General features: G+C 37.5%; 1 long non-coding RNA gene across 1 annotated transcript in view; it reads right to left on the bottom strand.

Annotated features, from left to right (window-relative positions):
• LOC116083275 overlaps positions 1-7,585 on the bottom strand; it is a 73,603-nt gene extending 66,018 nt beyond the window's left edge. Inside the window, exon 1 of the long non-coding RNA XR_004115664.1 lies at positions 7,118-7,585. This is a non-coding gene — a long non-coding RNA (uncharacterized LOC116083275). The remainder of the gene's footprint in view (positions 1-7,117) is intronic.
• Positions 7,586-11,511: the final 3,926 nt, after the last annotated feature.

Here is an 11,511-nt window from a genome sequence, read left to right as displayed (position 1 = left end):
AAGCTGAGTAAAATCAAATATAAGGAGAGACAATAAAGGAGAATAGTATTATCTCTGTTATAGAATTCTCTTGAGATTATTATCAGTTTTGCAGAATCTTCAATCACCTAGTGGTCAAGCATCTAAGCACTCCAGTAAGATGACATCTAGAATCAGCCCCTGGACATGGTTGTGTGACATTTTCTAGATTCCCATAATTGAAGTAGTATGATACCATATGACGGGCAAGGATTCTGAACTAGATAGAAATAAGAACATGTTGGGTGGGCTAGAAGACATCATGTTTTTACTTCCTTGCTGCTGAAGCAACACAACCAGCTGACTAACCCTCCGTGTGCCATGACTTCACTGAACAGGGTGCTTGTGCGCCACCATGTGGTTGCTGAGATTTGAACTCAGAACCTTCGGAAGAGCAGTCAGTGTTCTTTAACCACTGAGCCATCACTCTAGTCCAATATTTGATGTCTTAATTTGCCTCTTTTCAGGCTTTATGTCAGAGGAATGAGAAAAGTAACCACCACATTAATTCTGATGGAAAAATATATGTATATGATGTATATACATATCATGGACTTGAAATACACAAACACATTTATATATTTATATGTGTGTATGTGTGTGTGTGTGAGAGAGAGAGAGACAGACAGACAGACAGAGAGAGAGAGAGAGAGAGAGAGAGAGAGAGAGAGAGAGAAAGAAGCTTTAGTGGTGTGTTTAAAAAATTAGTTAGAGATTAATGGGTACACTTTGTGGTTATATCTAAAGGCTTACTTCTTTATTCTTATTCCAAAAGTAAACTCCCTGTTGTGTAATAGAATCATGAAGCATTAACTCTTGGTGCCATCACTATAGCAGATTTAACCTAATGACCTGGCTTTCTTACATTATGTTAATCTTTGATAAGAATAAACTTCTTTAACACAAGTACTCATATGGGAAGGCATTATTATGTCAATATGAAATATTCCAAAATATGTTCAAGATTGAATAAGCATTATTATTAATATAACGAATTTTCTTCTAATTTGATATCACTGATAACAATGAATATATATAATAAATGATTATCAATTATTTCTACAAATGTAAAATCATCTGAGAAATTAAGAAATATCAAAATATAACAAGGACTGACTAGCCACTTGTCACAACAATGAAATATGTGAGGGAAGTTACTCATGAAAAGCTAGAGATTATTTAGCATACAGATCTAGAGGTCCAGTGGTCTAGCACTAGCTCCAATTACATTGCTCTGCTTTAAACAAATCTTAATAGGAGATAGAACATATAGCAAGACAAGAATGAGACAAATGGGAAGTCCTGCCATTCCTCTGTTTAAGATATATATCTCAGTAGATTACACTTAGAATCTTATTAAAGACTAGTTGAAAATCTTTAGATGGTAGGGACAGTGGCCACATTAAAGTCTGAGTTTCAAATTTTATAGGAATTGAAAAAGGCATTTTAAATGTTATCCAAATCAGCATCAAATTTTCTGTTCTGAGTGTAACTAGATAATATACCTTAGACAATGGTGGTTAATCTCAAATATCAACCGGATGAGATTTGTAAACATCAGGAAAATGGGCTTTGAGCTGTGGGGCAGTAGGCTGTTCAGGCAGCCTGGGCCCAGTCGAGTAATAAATAGGCCTAGAACCTGGAACACTCAGTTAGCAATCTCTGTTCACAAAGGACAGCAGGTGTTCAGCTGTAACTCCTGGGATCTTGGCTCAGGTTTCAGCCCCAAACCCCCACAACAGCCCCAGCAGGAGAGGTATATGATATTGGTCAAGCCCTCTTACATGCAAATAAAGAATCTCAGTCTAAACCAATGAGATATAATTGCTGTCGAAATCTGAATGACCCCCAAAACTATATATATATATATATATATATATATATATATATATATATACATACATATATGTACATATATGTATATATGTATACATATATACATATGTATATATGTATATATATGTATGTATGTATATATAGGTATATATATATATATGTATGTACATACATATATATGCATTTATGTATATATGTGTATGCATATATATCCTATCCAGGGAAGTTGATCTCCCTTAGTAGGTAATATATTAAAATGTATGTAAAAAGAGGAAATGTATTCATTGTCATATTTTATATTAATTGATCCACCTTACTAAGTGTCCTCTTTTCACTGCTACTTTCTCTTAAAAATGTAAACATACAACAATTAGTTTTCATTTTAAAATAGTATCAAAACTAATCACAATGTGTTCTTACATTTTTTGAGTGAAAGTACTTTCAAGTGTGAAATGTCAAGAGTATATATAATATTTTTAATAGAAATTTTCTATAAGCATTTTCTGAGATATTATCATAGTAGTTTGGAATGAACAATTTTGATCTCATATCAAAAATATGTTTTTCTGCTCTAATACTACATATGTCATCTTGTTTATTACCGGTTTAGAGAAATATAGAGAGATCTTCATAAGGTCTTATTTGATTATATTTTCAAATATCACATGAAGAAAATTCGTTTGCCTCAATTTACTCTTTGAAAAAATGATAAATATTACATTAGTTGGTAGATGTTTTGAAATAAATATCTAATATGTTAACACTGGAATATATAATATATTCCTAAGGTTTATTGTATACTGAACTGGTTTTCTTTTGCTTTAACTGGTTTATAGAAAAGTATAATCTCAATATTATAATAAAATATATGAAAGAAAACATGTAATCCTAAATATAAACAAAGCCAAGGAGAAATTCCTGACAAATTTTAATATAAGAAACCACACAAAGAACAACTTACTGCTCAAGGCTTTTTCTCCTAGACTGTATAACTGTCTCTCAGTGGAGCATTATTTTCAATTATGTCTACAAATTAATACAGTTAAACACTCTAGAGTCAGACACCATGAAAGATTTATGATTTTTTCCTAACAGTTAATTTTATTTGATCCACAAAGCTGACCTTTCCTAATTTATTTCATATTTTTCATTTTCTGAAACACTAATTTAAAATGTTAAATAAAATTTGAAGTAAGACTCATGAAAGAGGAGAAGATGAAAATAAAATGTAGCAACTAATGTTGGAGATTTTCCTCAACAATGTTAAATTTATGTTTAGAAAATGATGGCTTGTTTTTTTTAAAACAATGATAAAATATCATTGAGACTGAAAACATAACACAAACTGCATCCATATGGAAAATATCCTTCACATGTAAAAACAACTTTAATTATAATGGTATAAAATATACTAATTGATTCACGTGTGAATTATTGCATATTAAAATATTTATAAACATAAGACAAAATAAATTTTAACTTTTAGATAATTTTATACAAAATACTTAGATTATATTTTTTATTGCTTTCTAAATATTATAACTTAGGAAGGGTTCAACAAAGCCTTGGTCTATGATACTGACATTTGGTGGAGAGTACCTTCTGCAATAAACCTTTGTACTGAGACTGACTGTAAACCATATTGTGTTTCAGATATATAGGCTAAATATTCACACAGGCCATGCTGGAATTCTGAGTATACTTCATTACCATAGATATACTATCCACAGAAATTTATACTCCTACTGTATTTCCACAATGCTAAGCATGCCGTAGTCCTTCATGTCTTTGTATATACTCTTTGTTCATCTTTCTGTCCTTTGTAAAATTCAGATTTTTAAGGAAATGTTATCCTGCCAATCAATAGAAACATCTTTGGGATATCAAATTTCACCTCTGTCTTTGCACCAACTCTCTTGTTGAACAAATCTGTAATGTTTTAACCAAATTTCATTTGATTATTGTACAGATATTTTAAAGGAGGTATGCTTAAATCTCAGTTGAATGACTTCTCTTCTATATCTCTATTTTTCTTTGTTTCCTTGTGGCAAAATCTGCCTTATATAAAACAAGCATTCTCTGTTGAAAGTTTTAGTATCACTGTAATCCAAAGATTCCTATCTAATAAGCTGTTATCTATATATCTGACTACTTGTATATCACCTCATCCCTAAGCATCTTAACCTCATGTTTACTCCACTATTTTATAAACCAACTATTATTGTTATGTACCTCTATTTAGTCCTTTTATGTGTCATGCTTTACAACACCATCCACAATCTCTAATTTTGTCACTTCATTCTTTGGATTGTACATTTTTCTTTCTATTTAGAGACAAAGTGACAAACAGAGACTGACAGAAAGGCTATCCAGAGACAGTCCCACCGAGGGATCTAAGTCATACACAGTCACCAAACCCAGAAACAATTGTAGATGCCAACAAGTACTTGCTGACAGAAGCCTGATAGAGCAGTCTCCTAAGAGGCTCTGCCAGAAACTGACATATACAGAGGTGGATGCTCTCAGCCAACCATTAGACTAAGCACTGAGTCCCCAACGGAGGAGCTAGAAAAAGGACCCAAGGAGCTGAAGGGGTTTGAAGCCCCATAGGAGGAACAACAATATGAACAAACTAGTACCCCCAGAGTTCCCAGGGACTAAACCATCAGCCAAAGAATACACATGGATGGAATCATGGCTCCAGCTGCATATGTAGCAGAGGATGGTCTTGTTGGTCATCAATCAGAGAGGCCCTTGGTCTTATGAAGGCTCTATACTCCAGTGAAGGGAAATGCCAGAACCAGGAAGCAGTAGAGGGTGGGTTGGTGAGCAAGGGTAGTGGGTAGGGGATAGGGGGATTTCAGAGGGAAAACGAGGAAAGGGAATAACATATGAAATTTAAATAAAGAAAATATCTAATAAAAAGAAATATGTAAATAGCATTTTCCTCCTTATATTTAATATATTTGATATTAAAAAAATCCACATTTTGTTTTGAGAGAACATGGAATTGATTATACTTTACTTTTGATTTATATTGAATAAATGACCTTAGAGTATTTAATTTAAGAATACTTGACCATTGAATATATCTTCACACAGTACATGTTGTTATGTTGCTGTTTTCTTCCTTCCTTATTTAAATCATTTACACAATTTTTGTATTTTTCTGTTAAGAGAAACACTAGATTTCTGTTCTTAGTTTTATTGAAATTGATTCTTATGACTATAATTAGAAGTTTTCATGATAAAGTATAAACTCAGCTAAATTTGTGTTTTCATTTTATATGTCAATGATTCTATATTTTTCCACTTTTCTCCCATAAATGATGGTTCTTTCATCATTTATTGGGAGTGCTTTAACTAAAACTTCTAGTTATAAACTTAGGCCATATTCTTATAACTTCTAACAAAAGTGTGAATAATTTTATATAATTTAATGTATTTGTAGACATTCTTTGAAGAAGGAGAATATTCAATTTTATGGAGTGTTCTTATTTTAGATGTCTAAGATTGTAGGAATAACATTTTTGTACACTGTAAAGTTTATCCTTATATTATTCAAATGCTGATTTCTCTGTCTGCATACCTTTTCTCAGTCTGGACACAGCGTTCTAATGCTTATGTCAAGAATCTCCTGTCTCAAGTTTGTATAAACAAAGCTTATCGTTTATTCTCTGCCTTGTCAGTAAAAGTTGATCACTGAATGTCTGGGTAGAAGAGAGAATAGGGTGGGACATCTGCCTGCCAGGGGATTGGGTGAGAGAGAGAAAGGAAGACAGAGCAACAAGAAGGAATGAGTTCTCAGGAATTCAGCAGGAGAATGGGAAAACCCTAAATGAAAGTATTATGGGTATTTGGTCTGGGAGGTAGCCCAGGTATTTAGGTAAAGCCTTATATATATCTTGGTCTTTCTGTGCCATTATTACGGAACTAGCAACAATAAAGAAAAACAGATGTTGTATTAATTTAACATAACTAATTAATTATATTTCTAATTAATTTAATATAAATGCATACAATTGTACTAAAATCACCTTTTAAATGATATATTTATAATTACATCCTGGATAGAAGCTTTTTTATATAATACAGAAAGTTTAAATTCTTACTCTTGTATTTTCATTTGTGAGCTCTTAAACTGCATTCATAGTTTTTTGTGGGCTCTTGCCCCCTTTGCCTCAAGAGTCGAAAGCAAAATGAAACTGCCCTTAGATCCAGGACTACGGATGCCTCCTGTGGAGAGAATGCCTGACTACCTCAGATCAAAGACTTTCGCCCTTGCCTTTGATGTACCTTTTCCTCCGGTCTTGGGTTGATATTAAATGGTTTGGTATCGGGTTGCCTTTGGTTTCAATATTGCCTCTGGTTATTTAAACTGAGTTTTCCAGTAAATAGACACACATCTCTTGATACAGCTACCTGGTGTCCGTGTGTTTCTTTCTCTCTTACCCGCTTGTGTTCACAGGTATCCAAATAATCTCCAGTCCAAGAGCACCCAACAGAAGTGAGGGTCTGCCAGCAGGCTGGATGCCACTACATATGGCGCCCAACATGGGGCTTGGACGAGGGAGAGAATTTTTGAGGAACCCCACCGCCAGATACAAGATTTATCAGCGGTAATATAAACATGGATGCAGAGATTTCTAGACGGCTCCCCAGAATTGGGGTAGGCTGTTTGAGACTTAGGCGTAAGAGTGAAGTCTTTTGCCCCTTGTTTGAGGGCAAGATGGGTTAATTATCCTACTAGGAATTTTAGAGAAGCACTTATAGTTTTGCATTATGAGGCAAAGTTTAGCACTGAGAACTCTCAATTTTTACTGGATTTGTTGGTGAGGATTTCGCCAGAGGTCGACATGATATAGGCGGGGGTGTTTCAGTCGAGGGAATTAGCATGCCAGGGTTCAGCCAGTTAGGCTGGGTGTTCAGGGTTCAGCCGGTTAGGCTGGGGGCCAGGGGCCAGCCGGTTAGGCTGGGTACTCGGCTTTCTTCCGAGGGAGGTTGACTGACTGCGGTAACCCCGGGTTTAGGGGTGGTCATTCCCCTGTTTTGTACGTCTCAGTGCACAGAGCTATAGGGGGTATTTGTTTTATGTAATTTTTGTTACATGTTTGTCTTGTGTTGTGGGTGTGAGTGCGAAAGTCCCTTCTCCTGTCTAAAGTTACGTGTGGTGCTAGCGATGTGGCAGGAGGGTACAGACTCCTGTCGGATCAGAGCAGAGATTGGCTGGACTGCGCAGTGACAGCCTGGGTTCAGAGCTTACCTTCCGGAGCCTCACTCCAGAGGTGTGGTCAGGGCCGGGACAGGTGAGTGCTCCCGCGTTCTGGAAACCGAAATCCATAACTGCCCACGGGTCTTGGGTGGAGCTTAGATTCTGCCCTCAGCGGCTCGGTATTACCTCCTCCAACAGTGGCAGTGCAGGTCCGCGGCTCACCTGTCCCTTTGACTACATCTCCCAAGTAGCCTCGCGGTGACAACGATTATGCGCGTGCGCGGAACCCAATTGAGCCTTTGGGAGATGGTTTTTAGTTATTGAGAAAACCGAGCAGAAGAGAGAGTTTCAGAGGTGCAGACTGACTCTTAGGGAGAGGCGAAGACCATCCATGGATCCCGCAGCTGGCCTGCTCTGGGCAGGTTCCCGCAGACAGGCATGGTTACGATCTGCCCTCTGATTACATTTCCCAAACGGCTTTGTGGAGGTCGCTATTATGCGCATGCATAGAACCCAAGAGAGCCTTTGAGAGATAGTCTTAGATGTGAAAAAACCGAACGAGGGAGAGAGAGAGAGAGAGAGAGAGAGAGAGAGAGAGAGAGAGAGGGAGAGAGTTTTCATAGTGGGACTTGCCCGGCTAGATTTATCTCAAGACCAGATTAAGAGGGTTTTTTGATGAAAACAGAAATATTATTTCAGACAGACAAAGAGAAGGACAGCTATCCGAGAGTGGAAGAGGAGGTGTGTCCCAATATTCATGCTCATTGACCAGGCTGTAGAGCGCAGAGTGACGATTACATAGATATTTCAAGGTTTTGATGTTAAGTTCATTATAAATTTTCATCTCTGCGTCAACATGAAACCTGCCCAGAGACAGCTGTCCCAATAGGCTTGGCTTACCGACAAGTCAGTGAGAAACTGCTGCTTTTATACAGCTTAACCATTTCTAGCGCGTTTGTCCAGTTGGGGCAAGAAGTACAGAGAGACAACAATCAGGCGCTAGGCAGACAATAGATGATCAGAGCAGGAAAAAGAAACATTTGGGCCAAAGAGCTATTACTAATAAGACAAGACAGAGGTGCTCTGGTGCTCCTGATATTCATAGAGACATTAATTTATACAGAGGCCATAAGTCTTTTCAGGATGACACTCTTTCCATAGTAGCTACTATATTTCCTATGCCCCATACAGATAAAATCAAGTGGATTTATAAGACTCCTGTATATATTTAGAATCAGCTTCAGTGCGGTGTGAGGACAGCTAGAAGCAGGTCATCTGAAGAAATCAGATTCATCTTATAACACGCTTAGTTTGTGATTAGAAATCATCAGATATGAAGTTTGTTTTAGACTGTATGAAGATTTTTGATTCTTGACTTGATTAAGAACAGTATAGACTAGATTTCCTTCTCTGGTGACATTTACTAAGACTTTACTATATAGTCATAGATTTATTGCCTTTATATTACAGGGGTAACCAATGGCCCCAGAGTAGGTGCAGACTCAAGATCCGTATAATTATCTAGGTTTTACACTTATGGATCATGCCGTTTTTCCTCAAAGATAGAGACCATTTGATAACCTTATATTGATCTTCAAAAATTATTGGGTGATATTAATTGGTTTTGTTCCTATGTAAAACTTACCACGAGAGACTGGAAGCCCTTATGGGTATTCTCAGAGGTAATGCTGATCTGTATTCTCCTAGATCCTTAACTATAAAGAGATATCTGCTTTACAGCAGGTGGATTAAGACTATTGAGTACCTTTACATTTATTAGTTTTCAATACTAGTCATGCTCCCACGACATTGCTGTGGCAGAAGGCACCTATTTTGTAGATTCTTTCAAAGATGTGTCCTAAGCGTAATATCATGCCTTACTATGAAGCTGTTGCACAGATGATTATGCTACGCAAGAAACAAACAATAACTTACTTTGGCTAGGAGCCAGGTATTAATTGTTCATCCTTTTACTTTAGAACAAGACTCTTGGCTGAAACTACACTGTGCAGATTGGTTACTGGCTCAAATCGGATTTCAAAGAACTATAGATAACCATTATCCTCAGGATAAGTTTATAAAGTTTTTTTATTTACATAAAGTTATCTTTCCAAGGTAATGGCTTGGAAGACAATAGATAATACCCTTGTGGTATTTACTGATGGCACATCTAGAAAGTACTAGTTTTCTCTTTATTGGTATACAAGTAATTAAGTAGTCCTGGTCTTTCCGCTTATTGGCTGAGTTAACTGTGGTTTTATAGGCCTTTGAAGGTGTATCTGACACGTTTAAGTCCAACAACTTCTGTTTTACACAGTTTTTAAAGTAAACTTGCCTACAAGACTTCTAATTGATCAGTTACCAAATTATCATTCTTACACGTAAAAATCAATTCTATATTGGTCATATTAGGGCTCATTCTGGCCTGCCAAGACCATTAGCCAGAGGCAATGACATCATTGACAGAGCTCTTATAGGAGAGATCTTAGCCTCAGATCCTGTGACCTTAGGTAGACAAGATCAAGAGAAGTTTCATTTATCCAGCCAGACTCTGAGGCTCAAACATAAAATTTCCAGAGAACAAACAAGAATGATCGTTAAACAATGTCCTAAAGGTGTTATTTTTTTCTCCAGTCCCACATTTGGGGGTCAACCCTAGAGAGATGGTACCTAATAACATCTGGCATATAGATATAACATATTATGCAGAATTTAGAGAGCTTAGTTATATATGTCTACATTGATACCTGTGCAAGATTTATTTCTGCTTCTCTACAAACAAAAGAAGCCTCTAATAATGTTTTTGATCATGGTTTTCTAATTTTCAGTGCTTTTGGTTTGCCCCAAAAACTAATTTTTCAGACAATGGGCCTTTTCACTAAGATTTTTATTGTTGTTTGTGCATTTCACACAATTATAATCTTGTTTCTTGTTTTAGACCAAGGGAGGAAATCTCTCCCCTCAGAGGTGACTTCAGATTTGTTTGAAGCATGAGGGTATCCTTACCTTCACCTTCAGAGTGCAGACATGCACTGTCATGTCTAGTTTGTTTTTCTAGATCTAGCCCTGGGTAGCCTCAGGCTCACTGCCTTGGTCTCCTGAGTGCTGGGACTACAGACATCCAGCTCTTTGCTTAACTTTGGTGACACGGCTCCTGCTGGGAGTCCTTTCTTTTTAGCTTTTCTATAGACCTACGCTAGAGGTGTGCCTGCGGGGAGACCACTCTGGCTGTTTTTATTCTGGCTGTTGTTATTCTCATGCCTGTGCTTGACTTTGCCCAGTTGCTCAGTCTACATTTTTCTTTTTCTTTCGTTTCTTTTGTTATGAAAGCTGAACAAGGCTTTTTCTGCCAGTTTTAAATGTGTCTTTTCCCGTTCGTTTCAGAAATCTGCTTACTCCCGAATAAAACAGAAAGCTCACCTGGAGCAAAGTTTCGTGATCATTTCAATGTTTATTAGAGCAGGCGACATTCTGAAATGCCTGGCTCTCACTTAGCTTTTCAAAGGAAATCTGCTTACTCCCGATTAAAGCAGAAAGCTCCCCCAGAACAAAGTTTTGGTATCGTTTCAATGTTTACTGGAGCAGGCGACACCCCAAAATGCCTGGCTCTCACTTAGCTTCCAGCCTTTCAAAGGTTAATTCAGATACCAGAGGCTTCAAAGAACTGGTTTACATTATCCTGAGACCATCTCCTGGCAACCTACTCGGAGCCCTGTCTCCCAGCTACACCACATCCCGCCCTGAAGGTCCCAGCTGCACCTCGTCCTGCCCTCTGATCCAGCGGCTGACTGACAGAGTTAAATCAGCCAGTTTCAGAGATTATGATCAGCTTTCAGACCCCGGGTTTTGCAGATGAGACTTGACATTTGACATGGAAGGATAGTACATTAAGATGACACACCCTCTGACTGAGATGTTTCCCTTGGCTAGCACATGGTCTAAGGCCGTCTGTCTGGATTACAGATGTATCCTGGCCTGGTTTTCCCACTGTGCAGAAGTGCCTGAGGGGGCGGAGTCAGAAAGTACATTACATACAGCTGTGTTTTCCATACATTCGTGTCAAGAACATGTCACATTTCCCTATATCAATTTTTAACGAGAAAGGGTGAAATGTGGGCTCTTGCCCCCTTTGCCTCAAGAGTCGAAAGCAAAATGAAACTGCCCTCAGATCCATGACTACGGATGTCTCCTGTGGAGAGAATGCCTGACTACCTCAGATCAAAGACTTTCGCCCTTGCCTTTGATGTACCTTTTCGTCCGGTCTCGTGTTGATGTTAAATGGCTTGGTATCAGGTTGCCTTTGGTTTCGATATTGCCTCTGGTTATTTAAACTGAGTTTTCCAGTAAATAGACACACATCTCTCGATACAGCTACCTGGTGTCCGTGTGTTTCTTTCTCTCTTACCCGCTTGTGTTCATAGGTATCCAAATAATCTACAGTTCGA

The sequence above is a fragment of the Mastomys coucha genome, unplaced genomic scaffold (assembly GCF_008632895.1).
Source record: "Mastomys coucha isolate ucsf_1 unplaced genomic scaffold, UCSF_Mcou_1 pScaffold8, whole genome shotgun sequence".
In the NCBI taxonomy this organism is placed as follows: domain Eukaryota; kingdom Metazoa; phylum Chordata; class Mammalia; order Rodentia; family Muridae; genus Mastomys; species Mastomys coucha.
Note: the sequence above shows the minus strand (reverse complement) of the source record. Positions and strands in the feature narration are given on the sequence as shown.